The sequence below is a fragment of the Falco peregrinus genome, chromosome 7 (genome assembly GCF_023634155.1).
Source record: "Falco peregrinus isolate bFalPer1 chromosome 7, bFalPer1.pri, whole genome shotgun sequence".
Classification (NCBI taxonomy): domain Eukaryota; kingdom Metazoa; phylum Chordata; class Aves; order Falconiformes; family Falconidae; genus Falco; species Falco peregrinus.
The window spans coordinates 7671273-7692859 of record NC_073727.1 but is presented as its reverse complement, the minus strand read 5'-3'; the positions used below and the strand labels follow the sequence as shown (position 1 = coordinate 7692859).

The 21587-nt window shown below is 37.6% G+C and overlaps 1 protein-coding gene across 4 annotated transcripts in view; it reads left to right on the top strand.

Annotated features, from left to right (window-relative positions):
• The window catches only part of CHRM3 (cholinergic receptor muscarinic 3), a 284319-nt gene that overhangs the window by 77007 nt on the left and 185725 nt on the right, over positions 1 to 21587 (top strand). For all 4 annotated transcript variants that reach the window (XM_055811235.1, XM_055811232.1, XM_055811234.1 and 1 more), the window contains exon 2: positions 12827 to 12936. The gene's annotated coding sequence lies outside the window, so the exon portion shown is untranslated. The remainder of the gene's footprint in view (positions 1 to 12826; positions 12937 to 21587) is intronic.

Here is a 21587-nt window from a genome sequence, read left to right as displayed (position 1 = left end):
CTGTGCCCTGTTTTGTAAAGGAAGATGTTAGCATCTTTGGGAGAATTAAATGTTTTCAGGTCACTGGGCAGGAAAATCTTTAGTTTGGCTAGATGTACAAAGTGAACTTAAGCACAAATTCCACAAGATGAGATTAAAATCATACATTTACATTTACTGTCTTTTAGAAACTTCTTGAGAAACAAAATCTGTTACAAAAATAGTTTGTTTTGCCTGGACAGAGATGGTCGTTAATGTTTGTTGATTTATCATGGTCATTATCTAAAATATAAGCACAGTTCCTTGTCACCAGAGTGTCTGAGGAACTGCTGGTTGGAGGGAGAAGTCAGTGTGTTCCAGAGCTCACCCTGTCAGAATTGTCAAGTACTGCTGGAATTACAGGTGTGGATGGTATTGATCTTTATTGATTACATCCAGGTATCTTGCAACTAAACTCCACATAGGCAAAATGTATTTCCCCCTCTCTTTTTGTCTTTTGCTTTTTTTACCTGGAGAAGCCAGTCTCAGACATCACCCCAGGGTTGTTAGGGGTTTGGTATCTACTTCCTCATCAGCTTTGTTCAGGATGGTTGAGCATCTCACTGTTTTCATTGATTCATGGCTGATTTGCTTTAAAAACAAATGATTTGGTTTGGTGTTGGGTTTGGGGTGCTGTGTGTGGGGTTTTTGTTGTTGTTGCTGTTGTTGGTTTTTTTTTTAAAGGAACATACAATCTTCAGCTCTTCTGTTTCTCTGTATAACTGGTACATTGTTTGATGAAGATACTGGTGCAACTAAGAAATCTACCACTTCAAATTAGGAGTTTTCTACCGTAGAATACTCCTTGCGTTTGTGGGTTGGTTTTTTTTTTTGTTTGTTTGTTTTGTGGTTTTGTGGTTTTCTTTTTTTTAAATACAGCCAAATAGTCCCTTCTGAGGCATCAATTGTGTCACTCAAGACTTGTTTTACTCTATCTCTCATATACTTCAATCTGTCTGATTTTGAACTACAGGTTTTAAAACTAAAAAAAACACCTGTCCAGTGAAGTCATGATCGCTGTCAGTAAAAAGTATTAAGCCTACCCTTAAACTTATTTTACCATAACGTAATCTATGTTTTCTCTCATTTTGTCATAGTTTTGTCACATTTGCAGTATATGCAAATAAGGTTTGGATGGAGAAATCAGAAGATTTGAACTCAGTCAGTGCTTTAATTTCTTGCAGCTATGCATTGCACATTTTGGTTAAAAGCTTGCTAAGCTTAGTGCAGTGTTTCTATTATTTTAAATGTTTGAAATTTGCTACTGAACTCAAATTTTGACACCATAGCAATGGACGTTCCGTGAGTACCTAGAAGATTAATAGGAATTTAAGATACATGTTTCTAATCATTTACAGTGGAGAATAGGGTTGAATTTGATGCCCCCCTTCTATGTTGTTTTATTTTTGCATTATAGATGTATCATATGGAATGCTGTAGTATTTGAAATCTTGATTTCCTGTAGTTTACATGACTTTGCAATTTGCTTTTTTAAAAAAGCAAATTGCAAAGTGAATGAACACAGGCTTTCTGTGAAGATTGCCTGGGAATAACATAATCTTTTTATTAAAAACAACAGTGGTAGCAAAATACTAATGAAAATGAAACACTTATAAGGCATTCTTGGTTATCAGAATTATTTTTTTTAACAAGGCCTCCAGTCTTTCTTAAAGACAAATGCTACAAAACACAAACCTGAGTAAAATACATGTCCCCCCATCCTCCCTTGTAACTTATACTGTGGAAACAAACTTACAAATCTGTTTTGAGTGTGTTCAAAACCCAGACTAGTTTTTCAAAAGCCTCTAATATTTTAAAAAGCTTAGATCTGAGAAAGCAATATGGTTAAGCATCTTCTATGTGAAAAGGATGGCTCTTAAGCAAAAAACATGTCTTAAAATTTTGAAGTTTTTTAGAAGTTGCAAGTTCCAGGATGCCATGTGCTCTGGAATGTGCCTGAATGAAATCGAGATCACATGTTACACACAATCAGATCTGTAAAAAAAGAGAGAGAGGGGGAGAGAAAATAAATTGTATTTGTTTAAATGAAATAAATACTTCCTAATATTCCACCAGGGTAAAACAATCATAGCTGCTTCCCACCTCCCTCCCCCCCTTTACCCTTTTGCTACCAGTTGCAATACAGGATCACGGTTTTGTACTCTTGTAGGATTTGTTAAGATCACAATTATCCTGTTATTTTGTATGAAGCACAGTTATAAAGCTGCATGGTTCTGTGGGTAGTGTGGGATAATGGTCATGAATAAGAAGGACAGAGGGATAAAGTTGTGACCATAGAAGAGTATTGTGTTTTAATGAAAACATCTATCTATCTTTATGTTCTATTGAATAATTCTGATTGTTTCATTATGAGATGTTGAAACAGAAAGCAGAAAAAGTGTAATCTGTCTTTTAAGCCTTAACCAGCCTTGAAATCATTCTCCTCTGAGTTAACTGTTAGCTGACAGCAAGTGTTGAATGTTTCTGCTCTTCCCCTTCAACAGTTGCCTGTTTCAGAGGGTAGAGGGAAAGGCAGGATAGTGTGGGTGAATACGTGTGACAGCACGTAGCAATGCTTACCGTTCAAACAGATTTCTTCCCACACTGCCTGACATCCTTGATGCAGGTGGAAATCTGCCGGCCCGTCCATAGCAGGAGGAGCGAGGCTTTGCTGCTGCGCTCACAGGGATGGTACGGAGCATGTGGGCCACATGCTGAACTCTTCAAGCCTGGTTACCGCGGAAATAAAGTCAGCATTTGGGCTGGGTTTTTTAGGGTTTCCTCAAAGTATAAATTTGCAATGACTAAAGCATTCTTTCTGGATCTTTGGATGCAGAAAAGGTCCATTGGCATAGAAGCCTACCAACTGGTTGAATTAGCAAAGTTACCCACTGAGAAGAGAGGTACAGGAGTTATTTTGTTCTGACTGTACTTATATTGCTGTCTCTTACAGACAAGCATTTGTACTTGCTTCATCTACAGAAAAGGTACAGGATAAAGCAGAGGATGGTGTTTTACAGAAGTTTATCAGGACTGAAAACTACGATTTCTCTTTCCATTTCTATGTCTAATTCCTATTCTAATGAAGCACAAGAAGAATGATACAGTTCTTCAGACATCTACTTGAAGTTTATGAAGTGATTATCCCTCCATGTATAGCTTGTCCTTGCTTGCCTTTTGGAAGCTTTTCTAATATCTGATGGTTAGCCTTTAGCTCATAGTTTTTATAGGTTTAGCATAAGCCTTTAATCTCTCTTTAATGATTTTTGTGTGTAACTTATAATTATTACCAATAAAGCTACCGCATAGCAAAGTACAGTACATCCTTGTAGTATCAGAATTCTTTATCTTATTTTTGCTGTTAATAAGATATAAACAAAGAGTGCCTGTCTCTTTTTATTTCCCCCCCAAAAAAGAACCTTCCTAGGCACTATAATAGCACAGAGCAAGAGTAATATAGAGAAAGAATATTCAGATTTGGCTGACATCTTGGTCAGGGAAGCAGTGTTAATTTTGAGGGAAAAGGTTGCTGAGCTGGGAGTTTTTTCCTCCTCTTTTTTTGTTGCCTAGGGTTAAGTTACAGTAAGAATTATACTAAAACAGTAGTAAAAATAGGTTTTTAAACGTTGAGGTTTATCACCTGTATAAAAATCAGTAATATAATTTGACTCTCTGGGGTTTGTACAATATGTACTTATGCTGTAATAACAGAAGACATCTGCTGAACTAATTTGCTTCGCAATTTAAAGAGCTGCATATATTGTGAACCGAATATTCTGTTACCTCAAAGCCTTCTGAACATTGTTTGTCTTATTATAGCAAAATTACTTGTTACTGAGAGATCTTGCTGTACAGGTTTTTTTTACAGAAAAATAAATGTAATGAAACTTTCTAACTCTACTTTCTTCCCATCTTTTGTGATTTTCCTCCTACTTCTAGGATGCTACCTCCAATACAATTCTTCTTGCAATTTGCTCACTATGCCTCTGGTATCTCCATTAGTTTTTTGGTCCCTCAGAGGGAAAAGCTCTGACAAATGAGCCAACTGACTCCTTTCCCCAAGAGGGAGAGAGTAATTTTCCTGGCTCCTATAATTCCTGATTTGAGGTTCTAACCTTTGCTCTCCCCAAACCTGCCACTCCAAACAGGCAGCCTGTGAATCACTTAGAGCATCACTAGCAAGATTCAGGGTAAAGCAACACTTCAAATGTTCAGTAACTCATCCAGGTACAAGGTGGGTGAGGTAGAGCATCAACACTTTTCAAGCTCTTTCCAATCATGTTTTAAAAAATATTTTTTCTGGTGCTGTCTTCTGCATCCTTTGAGAAGTGCCTGTATGTTTCTAGTGTGGACCTCTGTCTGCCTGTAAGGTTCCCTGAGGGGTTTTGGCTGATGCTTGACTCTACCACTGTAAGTGCATCCATGCTGGCTGTGCTTCACCTGCTGGTATGGCTCAGCAGAAAGCAGCACCAATGCCCAGACTTGAGAGCTCAGTACCTCTTTTATTGTCAGTCAGCAGAGCAGGATGTGAAGTTTTGGGAACATATTTGACTAACTTCTGTGTTTTGGAAAGGAAAAATACCGGGGCAGTTTGTCTTGTCAGTAGTCCTGAAATTTTTCTGTTTTGCAATAAGCTGCTTTCTTACGCCACCCCTACTGCGTTTTTTTGAGTTTCAGTGATGCAGATGAGTTATTTTCCATTCTGAAGTGCAACTTTTCTTTCCTTCTCATTGTATTTTTTGGGAGGTTGGGGGCGGGGGTTAGGAATTAGCATTTCACACCTACATCTGTAGAAGAAAACACCAAGTGAGATCAGGGGGTCCAGAGGAAGGCTTTAGAGCACCCAAGTATATGACCATAAGGGAATCGGAACTAATGAACACCAGACAGACACGTAGCGTCAGAAGTTGCTAGGTGAAGACAACCGGCACAACTAATATGAAGGCCATGAATGGAAAGACAGTTGAACAGTTTTATTTATAAGGTCATGATTAACATCAGTCTGTGCACTGCATAATGGCCAGTTACTGACTGCTTTAATTACCTTGTATAGTGGGACTTCATCCTGTAATCCACAGACTCCGAAATGGCTGCTTTCTTTCCTCTACATCTTAAATTTTATCATTGCTCCCAAAAAACCCAGGTTGGTTTTTTATTTTTAATCCTAATAAGCGTGTTCGGTGCGTATTTGCTGCACCAAGTTGCATGTCCTGTCTACCAGTGATAAGGAGGGCGAATGACCTTTCTGAGGAGGTAAAAGCAGTCTGTCACCCCCCTCGCTCCTGGGTCCACATCCACATTGCTGGTGTTGACGTGTGTTGAGGAAGAGGTGCCATGAAGCTGTTCCAACCTCATTTCTCTTAGGCAGGTTTTATTACAATATAATATAGGTGATATTTCAGGCTTTATTTATTTTTTCCACGAGTGATGATATGGCTGGCATATTTAGTTTTATTGTTAATTAACACCAGTTCATTAAAGGATTGGTTCTGCGGGCACATGCTAAGCACAACCACATGGCTGCTGTGTGAGGGTAAGCAGGCCAAGGCAACCGTGTTCTGCTCTCAGGCTCCATCCACAGTCCTGGATAAGGATTCTTAGAGAAGGATTTCTTAGAGAAAGAGTAATTTTCTTTTGTTCTTAGCTTGGTGGTTTGTTGTTGGGTGTGTGTTTTTTTTGTGTGGTTTTTTTGTTTGTTTGTTTGTTTGGGGTTTTTTTGAAGTGTTATTGCTAGATGGTAGAATATCTGCTCAAACCATCAGTTCTACTTTATTCATTGCCCTTCTTCTTTATTCATATCTCACACAGGCGAAAGGTGATAAAATAACAGTACAGAAAAAGTTTTTGGTTTGGTTTTAACTGTTGTGTAGCACAACAGACTGCGCAGGAACTTCTGTAGTTCCCCAAAATATTATGTGTTTTATAGGATATGAAGATACAAACGCTTACTTTGCCAAGCACTATCAACAGCAGTTCAGAGAGTCTAAATGTGTTGAGAAGCAGTATTTTGACATGTGACATTTTCTTTCTGTTGCTCATATGGTAAAAGTATTCTGGTGGGTCAACCCTGTTTCTGCAAGGTGGAAAAGAAATCTAACGCTATTCCTCTAGTGTAAAAAGAAAAAATAGGTAAGTTGACAGGGGAAGAGCACGGTTTTTCCTGATGGCTGTTGGTCAAGAATCTGTGAGAGTCTGTATATCGCCGTGAAAGTTAATCTTGCATCATAGGAAGGACATGCACCACAGCGCTGGAGAGCGAGTGACCGTCACGTCCTCATTAGGTATTTGCTCAGAACAGAGCTCTCGCAGGAAACGCATTAGCCCTGGTTCTTTGCCTGATGTCCTGCTAATGGAAGAGAGTGAGTGACAAGGGAAGTTCATGGACTGATTTAGGAGGGAAGTCTTTTTAATATTACACAGCTCTTAAAAATTATACTCAGATGGTATTAAATGCACAGTTTATTACCGTGCATACAAGAAGTGATATGCAGAACCTCTTAATATAAACTGACATGTTAATTTCTCTGTTCTGTTCTCTTACAGCAGCAAAATGGTATTTTTCCCCACAAGCATCTTAAAATAAGTATGCAGACAAATATGGACTTAGGTTTGCAAGACTTCATGCAGATATGAAATAAATAGCCTAAATGAAGACCATGGTTTGAATGGGAAATCAAGAGCAAAATATTAACCCAACTACTCCTTGAAAGTACGCAAAAGAAAAAACAGATACCACTGTGTATGTAGTGACTACATGGAGTCCTACCTAAATTTCAAACCAAATTGACACTGGTCATCGGTAATTTGTTACTAGAATTTTTAGTTTAAATTACAATAAAATCATAAATAATTTTACATACAGCATTGCAGCATTGTGGCAAATAACCTTTAAATTCATTGCAAGCACTGGATGAGGATTTAGTAAGGTGGGGGTTCATTATAGAGAAAAAAGTAAAGAAAGATGGAAGTGTAAATTATGTTTCACAGTTCAACTTGCTCTACCAGAAGCAGTATTCACTGTTCAGAGATTGCAGGTAAACAGTCCTTCCTTCCTGAGACTGAAAATCTGTTGTTTGAAAAGTTAGTATGAGCCACTTATTTGTGAAAATTCAGGTTTGGTGTTTGTTTTTGTGGTTGTGTTTTGTTTTGTTTTTTTTTTGAACAGTACATGCTGCCAGATGCACTTTTAATTAACTGTGCTCTGAATGCAGCTTTGTTAGATTTATTTTTTTTGGACATCTTTTTCTCTTTGGAAAATTGCATTTTGGTGGAAAATAGTATTCTTCAGCTGAGTAGTAGATTTTTTTTGTTGTAAGTGTAAGTTGAATTGGTTACACTTTGAAAATAGGTCAGTGGCTAGTAGAGTTTTTATAAGGACTAAAAAGCACTTTATCAGTACTCATTAGGCACTGTGGTTATAAGGTCTAACTGTTAAAACAAACAAGAGTTTCAAGCAATAATGTGCTACTCCATAATTTTAAAATATTGCATATTCATAACATTAAACAAAGTTTGATTAAAACAACAGTTACAATAGTTGCCAGGGGTCAAAATGTTTGGCCGTTTGGATATGATCCAGTTTTGTTCATCATAAGGGGACAAATGCATCCAGTTTCTCTTCCTGCTGTAAACAATATATTGTTATTCTTCAGTGTGTTATAATAATCAACTGATATTTAGCATGTCACTGGTGCAAATGTTAGCATAACCAAACCTAATGGGAGGTTTTAATTCAAATACACCCCACCCTCCCACCCCCCGAACATATATATATAAATAATAATCAGCCTGAATATAGTAAATGATTTAAAACAAGCTGTACGTTGAGTGTTTTATCATGAAAGCTCTTTAGTAGCGCTTGTATGCATTTACAGTGTGTCTGTGCTGGTTTGCACAATGTGTAGCTGGCAGCTACTTTTTCGTTGGGGTTTTGTGTTTTCTTTTTGTTATGTTGTACCAGGTAGTAACTGTGGGATTGACTCATTGAAAAAAAGCAAGAATGAGGATCAAGAACTGAGTTTAGAATTTGAGGTACACAGAATGTTCTCCTCTGTGAAACACTTTGATGAGCAAAAAGTTAGGTATCCAACATCTACATACGTATTGGATACTAAATAGGTATTTTGTCTCTGAGGGATGCACGCGTTGTAGCAGAGGCAGTCATGGAGTGAATGACCACGTGCCACTCTGCCCTTGCAGGTGAGCAAGGCTGGGACAGGCTTGTGTAACCTGACTGTAAAGGGTGTGCAAGTGACTCTGGGTTTTGTCTGTACAAGCTGAGCCATTTGCAGTTAGCAATTCAAAATGAGTCTTTCAGCGGCTATGCAATATGCAAAATACTTGTAGTTTCTAATTAGCTTTCAGTGCAGGTTGCTTGTTTGGAAAAAAAAAAAAAACCAAACCAAAACCAAACACAAAACAACTTTGACATTATTTAAATGACAGCTTAGGTTTTGATAGAGAACAATAATTGCAAACTACTACTGTCAACAATGTTCACTTCCTTCAAAGCAACTTTTCTAATTAATGAAATCTGTTGCTGGTTCATGTGCCACCTGGACACACGTATCTCTGCACAGGACCCTCATGAAATTGTGATTTTTTAGACTGGCTTTTGGGGAGATGGTAGAGACATATATACAGTCTAAAAACATATCCGCATTTCTGAGGTGTGAATCCGGGATAAATTTTAACTTCATCCTCAGAGATCATCCAAGTCTTTTTGTATCCTACTGACCTTAGAACCTCTCAGAGCAGGCTGCCCTTCATATTGGAGGTGGTTACTGGTGCCCATCCCTGCGCCCGTACTGGGACACTGGTGACCTTGTGAGGGCTGGCTGCAGGGATATGTGGTCCCAGTATCACGGGGATGCACAGGGGCCACTCTTTTTCATGTAGTTGTACATGTGACTGTAATTTCAACGAGATTTTTGTGTCCAGCAGTAAAGTCATAAATGAACTCTTAACTGTCTACTTGTGCCACTGGAGTGCTGGGAAAGATCAAGGCTCTGGCTACGATGAGCAGATTCTTAGTTGTTTGCATTTCAGGTGTTTTGTAACTTTCACTAATATTTAGTAGCTTCCTTAAAAAGCCTCTGTAATGTGAATACTACTTTATTTGGTTTTGTGTGTACTCGAAAAAAATATAAGGATGTTAATCCTTGCAAGGTTTATTGTTCTTTTATATTCTTAAAGTATTTGAAAACATCAAAGTATTTTTATGGCTTTTAATTTTATGGGCAGTCAAAATACCACAGGAAGGCCAAAACTTGTATTGTTTTGGCTCTGCAGATATCGTCTTGAGGGATTAAGGCAGTCAGCAGAATGTGTAAACACCATTTCCAGCTTCTTAAGTTGGTCACTAAAGCATCCTTAAGAGCAGCTAGGGAATCTAGTCCTGCAAGGCAGAGCCCTCAGTCGCATTATCGAGTGACGGTCAGGGACTTCGGCTAAAACCTTTTCGTAACTTCGCACTTTGCAGCAGTGAGTCAATTCTCTTGCATTTGAGACCCAGTGATTGATCATGTGTATGTAACTAGTCTATTGACATATTAAATAGAGTGCATTTGCTTTAACCACAAGTTTACCTTGAGTTAAGACAGTGTAATCACTTAAATAAAGGTGTAGTTATTCAGAAATTATAATGTGACTGCAGCAGTTACCTGCCCAGGCCCTGCTGATGACTTGATGACTTTCTACATTCTGCAGCTTCTCACACTGCAAAGAAGAATATTGGAAGTCTATGAAAATTTTGGGGAAGATCCTGCTTTAGTGGAAAGGGGAATATATGCCAATATAAAAAAAACAAACAACAAAACAAAACAACACTCTTGGAGTTCTCACATTAATTTTATATTTTTAAAGGAAAGAACTGGGAGAGTGGAAAATTTTCTCCTTACAGTTTCCTTAAATATATAAAAAAAACCCCCCTAAAACTCTAACTTTTTTTTCCCTATACTTTTTGTTGGGGGTTTTTTTGTTGGTTTGGGGTTTTTTGTGTGTGTGTGGTTTTCTTGCTGTGTGGTTGGTTTGGTGGTTACCCCCGGGTTGGTTTTGTGTTTTTTTTGTTTGTTTGTTTGTTGTTTTTTTTTTTTGACCTGGAAGGAAGTAATTTAATGAAGTCTAAACCTGTTCAAGGAGAAATGTAGGGAAAAAAGTAATTATCTGATTACCCACCTCACTGTCTTGGCAGGGCCAGACTGATGCCCTTTCATAAGTTCAGAGCTGGAAATGATGAAAAGAAAGTAATTTGAATAAAACAAGAAATCGATCACTTTAAATAATTACTGGAAGAGCTTATCATAAAGATGTTTGTTCTTGCAGACTGTGGGGAAAAGAGAATATCCTGTAAAAGATCCCAAATATCATGTCAATTCTGTCCGACTTTTTTCACGTTTTATTTGAATTTAATTTTGTCTTTAAAAAGCCTTAAATTTTAGAAGTTTGTACTGCATAATACATTGACATACCAAAGCTGTAAACTTGCAATATGGTGTTAAAATATTAATGTATTCATCTAAATACTGTCTTCACTGTTAAAATATTTTTCAAAACAAGGGCGTAGTTTGACATGCATTTCAGTAGTAGCAGTGGCAGGTTAAGCAGTTTATCTTCTTCTCTCTGTGCCTATACGTGTGCTACCCCATTCATTACACCAGCGTTGTGGGTTTTGTAGGCAAGTGGTGAACCTAGTGTGGAAAACAAACCTACCTTTTTTTTTTATTAAAAAAAAAAAAAAAGTTTTTGACAAGTTATTTTTGAATTGGACCAGTTCCCCACTCCTGTTCCCTTGTGCTGATAGTGGAGACATGAGTTGTAGCAGTAGCAAGCAGCCTGGTGTAGGATCTCTTGAACGTTGCAGATTGTCTGAACAAAGCCCGATTATACTTGAAAATGGGTAATTTTTGTCCTTGGAAAGGGCATTAGAAAATGAGTACAAAAGTATTTAGAAGAACACACATCAAAAACTATTGTACCTGAGTAGAATGCATTTTCCTAAGCATATTTGTTTTGAGTTTCAGGCAAGTCTCCACCATGATAAAATATTCTAATGTTGAAGACAATTAAGAATTTATTTTCCCTGTAAAATTAACCTGGGTAAGAGTTGATTGTAGCAGATTTGTGTGATGACATTTTTCTACCCATCCAGTTTTCATAAACTTATGTATCACTTGGCTGAGCCTGTAATTCAGCATTTCTAATGGGTTTTTAGAGAAGAAATGCAGAACAGAAAGGTTAAAGGCTTGCAAGGGTCATGTAGCTGCACATAAGCTATTAACTGAGTTTAGATGTAGGATTTCAACAGAAGGTGGCAAAAGAGTGTGATTGATGCAGGCAAAGATAGTCTGTGGGAAATGGTCAGAAAATTTTATTCATTTTACCTAAGCTTTGCTCATTAAAGGTGAAAAGAAAATCAATTCCGTAGCTTTTAAGGTCTGTGCAGTTCTATGAAAAATGTAAAATGTCACTTCAGAGAGATCTTTGAAATCTCAGTCTTTATCTGATGAAAAGCATGTTTTGGAACTCCCCACCTTTAAAACCTTTCATGAGAAAGAAACCACCATGCTCGTATCATGCTTTCACTTTAGTCCTGACTTTCTTTTAACTTAAGATTTGACATTAAATATAACTGAGACAAAAAAAGACTCTTTTGAGAGGAGATACTTGAATACAAAACTTTTGAAATGGCATGTTTCAAAAATGGTAGAACTCTCCCATCTCTTTTTTGCTTTGAGAAAAGAAAACAAAAACAAAACCAAAAACCAACACCAAAAGAAAACCTAAAAAAAAAACACACCCAAAGACAAATTTCTCAAATTTTCAGTTTGAGCCAGAGTTTCAGTTTTTTTGCTGCATTTTCTAGGAATTGAGGAACCACGAGAGAACAGTTGTCTAAAAAAAAAAAAAAAGAAAATATAAAAAATGAAAAAAATTGAGAAGCCCCACTAAGGATTATCAAGGAAAAAACAAGATGACTGATAATTGCTGACATCATATATTATTCAGTTAAACTTCATTGACTTTTACCTCAGTGCTGTACAGGCACTTGGCCTGGCACCCACCTCTTTTGCCTTTCTGCCCATTGCCTGTGTTTAAAAAGACAACTTTGAGATCAGATCCTCAAATGAGCTTTGTATAGGACCAACGAATTGGTAGGAATACCTTGCTGGTTGGTGTGATGATGGGTGTTCCTCGTGCTGCGTGCGCTCCTAACCCCAGTTAAGCAGCGTCCTTCTGTTAGAGGTGTTGGCATGGTCAGCTGCCTGCTGACACGTGTGCCGGGCTGCACTGGCAGCCAGCTGCCCGCTCACACGCGTGCTCTTCCCCGGCGTGCAACTTGGGCGTTAATTTTGGTGTGTTGGTGTTACACAGTGGTGCAATGTGCACTGGGAAGTCCTGCATAAAAGAAACAAAAAGGAGTATATATATATATAGTGCTTGAAAATTTTGAGTAGAATGCTGATGTATAAATCTATTAAATTATCTATTAAATCTATAAAACTATCGTAATTAAATGACGATAATTTTTTAAAAAAATATCTGAATCCTGAAAATCCAGCTAAAAGCCAATAAAAACCTGCAAAAAAGTACTCAAATGAAGTATCTGAGCAAAATGCATTGCAGTGGTTGTAAGAGAAGCTCTTGCTGCATGGCAATGATGTGCAAAAGTCTCTTTTCTAACTGTCTTTTTAAAAGTATGCTTTAAAGAGGAGTGTAAATTGTATTTTAAATAAGGAACACTCAGGTTTTACTGTTTCAATGTCTGATTATCTTTTGTGTGTTTTGTTCTTTGTTTGTTTCTTTGAAGATCTTGATGGTTATGGCAAAGTCTTTCATCGGCATATGGTATAGTGGGCTACCGGTTGGATGATTTACAGTCATTTGAAACATGATATGTACTTCTCTTCCTTGTCCATGGTAAGTTTTGTTCCTGTACATACCTATTAAATGCTTGACTTCAGAGAAGGAACTAAAAGTTTGCAGTGACCCGCATTGGATGTCGTTCCCGATGTTTTTCCATAAGGACTAGCCTAGAGTTCTTTTACTGAATACATTAAACCCAATGCTTTTTCGTAAGCTGTTTGAGGATTTTCACAAAACTTAAGTTCAAAAAAAATAACTGTATTAAACTTTTGTCTCTTTTGGGTGATTTTAGAGCTGTGCAAAAGTCCTGATAACGTAGCTTGAAATGTTATCTTTTCTTTCAGCTTGAAAGCATCCTCATCTCCTTGCAGATTGTCTTAGTTCCAATTAGATTCCAGCCAAATGTTCTTTTTGGTATGACACACACCACAACATATTTAAGAACAAAATAACTATAACTATGTTACAAATATAATTCAAAATGCAGGGGAAAGAAATATTGGAGGAAATATTTAGAAAGTTTTCGGTTTTATTTTTGCACTGCTGCTATGTTTTGTGCCTACAATTAATCTGATTATAGTATCCGTGAGCAATGTTAAGTATTGTATAAACAATAATATTAACAGCAAGGCTCCTCATAGTGTAACTGAACTATCACTTCTGATTTACAGTCTCCAGACATGCAATAATGAGATCCAAAGAACTAGTTGTTCATTTGGCTAAACACATTGACAAACCAAATTTGGATATCAAAATGTTCCACTGACTGCTCTTTAACACACCAGAAATAGCAGCCCAGTCTCCTGTCCAAATATCAGGTTAAGCATTTGAGGTTAAAATCCTCACTCTCTCATTCTTTTGCTTTTTAAGGATTTTTGAGGTGGATTGCTCTTACACAAAAGTTTGTTTATGAATGGTACTGAGTTTTTTCTGGAATAGTTGCTAAGCTGTTGTTTAAGTCTGTCTCTAAATGTTTGTTACCTTAAGTCTGTGTCTTGGGTTCAAGTTAGAAAGGATGTGACGTAACAGCATGGAAGGTATCCTTCCTTTTCTATTCCTGTTCCAGATTTTGGAGTCCTTAGAGGTACACAGAAGTAGTGAGAAAAAATGGGATGCAAGCACTGAGAATAGAAGAGGCAAATTAATGACGTTAGTCAAAGCCATTCTTATGATATGCTTAACTAGTGTGATGAACTAAGACAGAGGCAATACAGTTTCCAGAAGCGCGTTTGCCCTTGGTAATGGAAAGATATGTTTAAATATCCCATGTAAATACATAGAGATATTTATCAGCAAAACTGGCTACTATTATTTTTGGTGAAAGTAGGTATTTACACAGTGAAATGCACAGACATAAGCGCATCTTTTTCATCCTTCAGAGGGCATCTTCTGCCTGTCTCTCTGTTACCAATTTCAGCTAGCTTTGCCTTTCAAATACTGTCTCTCCCAGGTACTAACCATTCAATCCTGAAATAAGGGAGCCAGATAAATAGCAAAGAAAACATCATCTCACTTGTTTCCACTAGCAAACTATTGAGAAAAAAAATAAACAAAATATTGTTTGATGGGTTATCTAGCACCTGTTGATTCTGCGAGGCAGTTCCCCGGGTATTCATAGAGTTCTGCGTTGTTCCCTAACCAGGCTTTTTATTTGCCGAATTAGCCGACCTGCTTCAAAGACTTGACCTTTTCTTTTCTCCTCATCCTTATCAGCAATGTGCCATACATTTCTGAGCCTGTTTTTGCATCCTGAATGTGCATGATTCATGATGAAATAAGGGCTTTGTGACAGGTCTGGTGGAAGAACTAACTTCTTTAAACAGGGAAAAGAATGTCTGTCCCAAATGTGTAAACACTGCAGGAGTTTGTCTGCTTTTCCAAAGGTCTGCCACACCACATTTTACTGCAATTATTCCCTGTGTCCACCAGGTTGAGAACAGGATCCAGGCCAGTGTTTCCTTTGTGACCAAAAACAAAAAACCAACAAAAAGCCCCCAAAACCCAACCCCCCAAAAAAGTGGGGGGAAAAAAAAATGGTCACATCTGAAATTGTTTAAGAAATGTCGTTTTATGTTACCCTGATAATTCAAAACCCACTCTGCTTGCTTTGGCAGTCTTTGTCAGAATTGTTCCTCTTTGCAGTCAAACTCTTCAAGCAAAGATGATGTTTGTGTGGAAGGGCATCTTCATCCCCCCTTCACTATTGTATCCGGTCAAGACTGGCATAGGCTCTCAAACCCCAGTGATTTACCCCACTGCTGCTTTCTAACCAGATTAAAGCTGAGGTGAACATCAGGAAGTAAACTGAATGTCACCATGCATGATGTGAAACCTAGAGGATTTTCTACCCTTGCTACAGAAAGTAGTTGATTTTCTCAACTCAAAACTATCAAACCCCATGTACTGACCCTGCTGTACTGACACTAGGTAATGGAAAGCTTGCTTTTTGGATGCTTCTGCTTCTCAACTCTTGTTTCAACCTCTTTGAATGGCTTTTAATGGCTCACCGCAGTGTGGAGATAGTAACTGAAGTGCTCCATTTTAACTGGAAATCATCGCTAATAAGTGTTAAAAACAATACCTTTTTTTTTTTTATTTGTACTGCTTTCTCCTTATTGTGGAAATTCAGGGTTCTCTAGACTGCTACTGATTTTGCTTAGGGCATTGCTCCGTCAGAGTTCACACAGATATTTCAGTGAATCTGGGTCCATCCCGCTTTGCCACCTGCTAGCAAGGCTTTCTGAAACGCATCGTCAGCTCCATTTGGGAGCCCGAATTAATGGCATAGCAGGTACACTGAAAGAATCAAAATGAAGCATGGATTCTTTATGGAAGTAATCACAATCCTGCTGAGAGAGATCCTGAACTGAGATGCCTGCAGCTAATAAACAGAAACAAAAGAATAACGGTTAGTGTTTTTCTTGAAAATTTCTGGTTTGGGTGAATTTAAACGAGGTTTTTAATGGTGCCTCAATACATTCAAATAAAATAAGAGCTCCCCTTTGCCCTTTTACTTTCATTTCCACGCACTTCTCTGTACTTCATTTTCAAGCTTATATTGTGATCCAGAAGGGCAGCACTATGTCAATTCTTGAATAAATTATGCCACAAAAGCTTCAGAAGGTGCAGAGAAACTAGCTTCAGAGTTAGACATTGGCTAAAAGAGGGTTCAGTAACTTAAGAGGCATTACTGCTGATTTGCTGCCTACTAATCATTTTCTATTAGTAGGGAATCTTGACTAATGATTCTCTATCGGTGTGTCCTGATTGATGTGCTAGTCAATGGATCAGTGCCTCGTTTTATTTCCTCTTAAAGAGCGTCCTTCTAATGTGAGTGTGATAGGATTTGGCTTCAAATGAACTGCTGCAAGCAATTTTTTTATTTGAATGGAGACAGGAATGTATTTTCACTTTCTATAGGTTTGAATTTGTGCATAGTTTTCTTCTGAGTTGTTAAATTATTTGAGCCATGTAACTACCTCTCTGGGCTTTTTTGCATTTTTTAAAAATATAGTGATTGAGTAAAGGTGCTTGGAATGAGAAGAGGCTCTGTGGTAACATTATTGTTGTGGTTAAATTCTATACTCTTTAGCTGCACCAGTTTCTTAAAGTGCTGGGTTTAAAGCTCCAGCAAACTTGGTTGAAAATATATTCAGTGAATTAATATTTAATTTTTAGCCTTTCTACTGTGCTACTATAAAAAAGCAATGGCAGCCATTTTCTACAAACAGCTAAAGGCTTGGGTTTTACTAGGGTGAAAAAAAAAAAAGCAACATGCAAATACTAGTAAACTATTTGGTTTTGTCCTTAGAATGTTAATCTAGTTCGTTTTGTTAGTTTTTCTCAATAACAATTAGTGGTATAAGAATATACTGCAAGTGCTTCAGATCTGGGTTTTTTGATTTTGTTTTTTTTGTTTGTTTGTTTTTCTATTGTCCTGTTATGAAGGTAAAGTTTCAAATGGAAAACCAAGATGCAGGGCAGAACTATCCAACCCTTCACCATTTTGATAGGGGAAGATCCTGGAAAGCTGGAAGGGTTTAAATGTTGTGAAGTCTAGGAGAGCCATCCCAGTAATCAACTGCCTCCGGTGCCCCTGTAGCACCAGCTCCTCCCCTCAAAGGTAGACCTTGTTGAGCTGCAGGAAATTAGTGCAGGTAACTCAGTGAGAGGTCTTTCTGAAGGGAAAGGTGGCTCTATTTTTCGATAATCCATAATCAAGCTGATTTTACCTGTTTCTGTTCTCACACTGGCATGCTCATAGCACTGAAATATATGTCCAGGTGGTCTGGCCAGCATCACTGGTGTACCAGTCTGTAGGTGGGGAGATGCAGCAGTTACGTCCTCACGGCTCCTCTTGGTTGGTGGTGACAGGTGAGTTTTGGGGAAGCTCTTTTCTATGACATAGGACACGACGATTGCTGTATTTTGATTCTTCACCTCAGAATTTTGGTTACTTCAGCATCTGTAAGTGTTAGATCTGCTGCCAGGTGTTCTCATAGTTCTCAGGGTGGCTGGGCTGGCAGGAGGTGGCATTGTCATCACTGCCTGTGGTGTCACCTCTCCTGCCTGCTTACACCGCACCCTGCTTTACAGTGTAATTAATTACACAGTTTTAATTCTGGATACCTAGCCTGAGAAAATATGTGAAATGCTTCCTATTCAAATAAGATCAGTCACCCAAAAATATGCTTAGAAAAGGGAACTTTGTTTCTTTTTAAGAAAAACTGAATATGTCTATCTCTTGTTTGGTGGACGTTGGCTGCTGGAGTCAGGTGGTACGTCCTGTATCCCTGAGAAGCCTGAGATTGATAACTCCCAGAGTTTCTCACAGAAAGGATTCAACGGGGTCTTCTGGGGGGGAAAAAAAAAAAAAAAAAAGAGAGAGAGAGAGAAGAAAAAAATGCTGCTTTGAGTGATCTGTAATGTTTTCTTTGTCCTTTCATAGTAAGCCAGCAAAGTTCCTTTCTGAATGCTTATTATTTCGGAGCTTTTGGAGTTTTATGTTACATAAATATATATGTTGGAACTAAGTTTTTATGTGAGTATAATTCTGAAATAAACAAGATAATATTAAGATATTTAAAAGCTACGTAGGCCCAACTGTGGGAGAGGAAAGAAAGCCTTTGATAGAGTAAATAATATTTTTCTAAAAAGCAGTTTAACAAAGACTGAATTACTCCCTCCCCCCAATCACCTAAGTAACTGGAATACCCATGAGTATTTATGAAGCCCAGGGACATGTTGGCTGTAAGGCCCTTGTGTTCCTCCCCCTCGAGGCAGGACCATCACCCGGACAAGCCAGCTGCAGCTCTGCCCTTGCCCATCCCCACTGCTTCTGGTCCCTACTCACACCAGGGCTTATTCTGTACCACAAACCCACCTTGGCACCTGGGGAACGTCATGAGGTTTCTGTTGGCCCAAACACCAAGAGGATAAAGGTCTTTCCAGCTAGAGTGACTGTCATCAGCCGTATCAGCACTCCCCTTAATTTACTATCAGTTGCGTATTTGCCAGTGGGACCTCTTTGGCAACCAGCAGGTCAACAGATGAAACTGTTGAACAATACAGACCACTGAAATTTATCTTTACATTGAAGTATGAATAAATTTTTCATTTTATTTTTAATTTTTTTCAACATACCAATGTTACTGTGTAATTCACCTAAATAGCAGAGGATTGTTATGAGAACACGTGGCGTAATTAAGCATATCATTTTAAGACTAATTTGAAAAGTAGCTTCACAAAACGTAGTCTAGAAAACAGGTAGGAATCACTGTGGTTCTGTGATTTCCAGCTGATCAGATGCATACAGTATCTGTATCTCCTCTAACTTTGATTATTCTTGTAGGCAGCATCAGCAATAGGAAAAATGGGAGAATGAGGAGACTAGGAGAAAAGATATAGCTTCTGAAAAGCAATTTACATTTCTCAGTTCAGGGAAACAAAATCTGGGCTTTTTAAAGGACTAATGAAGTGTTTAGAAGGGGAGGAATGAGATTCATAAGTTTAATTCATGCTGTTACAGCAGGCATCCACAGTTCAATTCTGCATTCATTGCTTTTAGATGAGTTCTGTATTAAATCCCAGTGAATTTATTCAGAAATGTAGATAAGATTTTTTTTTTTTTCTTTTTTAAAAGCTTCTAGTTATTGGCAGTTTGTTAGCTTGGATAGAATTATCTCATTGAGATCAGACCTGTTGCTAGAAAACTGGAGCAGTGCAGTTTTTTATAAGTAGATCTGTCATACTTTCTGCTAGAGTAACTACTGTTTGTAGATAATGTTCAGCTTTTCAGACGCTCTGGTTATGCTGAAATGGTATTTGATACCCTTTTTTACCAGAAAAATAACAAAGTTTGAGTAAACCAGCACAAAATCCTCAAAACTTCAAGGAACGTCTTCTGTGGAGTTGCTTTTGACAACAGCTACTTAATCTTTAATATCCTTCCCTGTTAGGTTTAACATCTGCTTTTCGTAAAACCAGGTAACACTTCCCCTTATCAGCTTTCCTCTCGTTTTTTTCTCTTTGTATTATACTGTTTTCTACAGCTTTACATAAACATGTCTTCTGGCTGCATTTTATGTGAATTGAGTGCATTTTACAGCGGTTTGTAGCACTAATTTGGGCTATAAATTTCTGTTGGTAAGCATTTCTCTCAGCAAATTTTAATTTTTTCTGCTATATTATTTGCTTAAATGTTGTAGTGAATAGATTTAGTATCAAAAGGAGTGATTTTCCGTGCTATTATTAAGGAAATAATAATTTAGGTAAATCAGAATACTGATTTTGAATAATTGGTACTTCTGGCTTAGTGAGACACGATATTTATTATTCTAAGAATTTTAGTATATGCTGTTATATCTCAATGTTAATTTGCCCTGTGTCATTAACTGATGTCTTTTTTTGTGTGGTGTATGCATATAGACATAACATGCACATATATCAAAAGGTGAAATAATAGTTTAAATTATCCAGAGACACTAAAAAGAAGTCGTTTAGGGGGGGAAAAAAAAAAAAGAGGATCGTCCTCGTGTGAGAGATAAGCAAACTTGGAAAGTAATTTCTTTCCTTTAAAATAAAACTTAAACTTTTTTTTTTTTTTTTGGTAAATTGCATGCTTTATCCGTGTTCTGAAGCCATTACTGTGCATCTCTTATTACACAGATCTTTATAGTAAAGATAGGATTCATCTGGTATTTCTCAGTTGTCAATGGGAAGATGCAGGCATCTCCAGAATGCAATTCCTCTCCCACATCGATCTCGGATACTTATCTTAGAAGGGGATCTATTACCCTCTGAAGTTGGCTGTGTATGTAATACTGTTTTTATATAGAGAGCAGACTGTTAACTTCATTAAAATTAGGAGTTTGGAAAAAAAAAAAAAGTCAGGACAAGCGAGATGGTTTTGAACCATTTTCTACTTTTTCTATTTGTTACTGGAAGAGTAATGTCTGTCAATGATACTCATTTAACTGGTTTGTGCAACTTCTCTATATTGACTCCTGCGTCACCTCTTTTTTCAAAAATCTTAGTCCATCTTACTGTGTTTTTGTGGGTTTTTTTAATTTGTTTTTACTGTTTTTTCTATTTTGGACAAGCTTGTGCTCTCGTTGCCTTCCATGTTGCCTGTACTAACTGAACTACTGAAAATCTCTGCCTCTGTTAGACTATTTTGCCCAACACAGGATCAACTATGGAAATACAGGGATGCTTCAGCATGGCGTCAAACTAGAGTCTTGCCTATGTTTACTCATTACAGTAGCTTTTATCCAAATACTTTATAATTCTACTGTCTTTGCTATGTCCTCTCTTTGGCAAGAGCTTTACCAGTTTAACATGTTTACATGTGTAGTTTTCCACAGATCGGACAGTATTCATTTTCTGCCCAAAGTGAAATGAGTATCGTGGTGCTCTGTTATAGTTAGCATTTCACCACAGTAACGTGGACATTTTAGTGGTGTGGAAATTAATTCCCACTGGAGAATATATAGCTTTATTCAGGACTTAATACTTACAGTCTGAGTTTCATCTTCAGCCATGTGAAGTTAATGGCTTGACTCTGTGTTACACAACACCTTTTTGTATAGTGATAATTAATCAATGCCATGCATTAAAGCTGAAAACTTTTGGATAAAAAATAACAGCAAGGTTTCAACCATTTCTACTAATAGAAAACGTGCCATTTGGGGTTATGCTGACCAGATTTCAGTTGTTTTACATCTTGCATAATAACCTTCTTGCTACATTTCAGTTATATAGTCTGCGGTTCTCTAATTCTTCCTCTAAGCTGTTTTGTTGCTTGGCACAGTTGAGCAGCTGCTGTGTTCCCTCCTCCAGGTGATTTCGCTTCAAATGTCTGGAAAAAAAAAATCCTCTTAGAAACAGGTGACACCACAGTAACATGTAAGAGGTATTTAAATATCTCATGGTTCACTTTTTCTGCCTGAAAGACTGTTGATATTTTGGCTTTACTACATTAGAAAATAGAGGGAGCATTTTTCATGTTAGGAAAATAATTTAATTGCTTTATAGGCTGCCTAGCTACATAGCTATCAAAGAGCAGCTAAAGACTGTTGAGAGAGAGGATTTGTGGGTGTGACTGCACTCAGGGGAGTGGAAGGACTTGAAGGATCTGCCTCAAAGTGGTGAATCCTGTGAGAACTGAGGCCTCAAATAACCTTTCCAACAAGAACCTAAAGCAA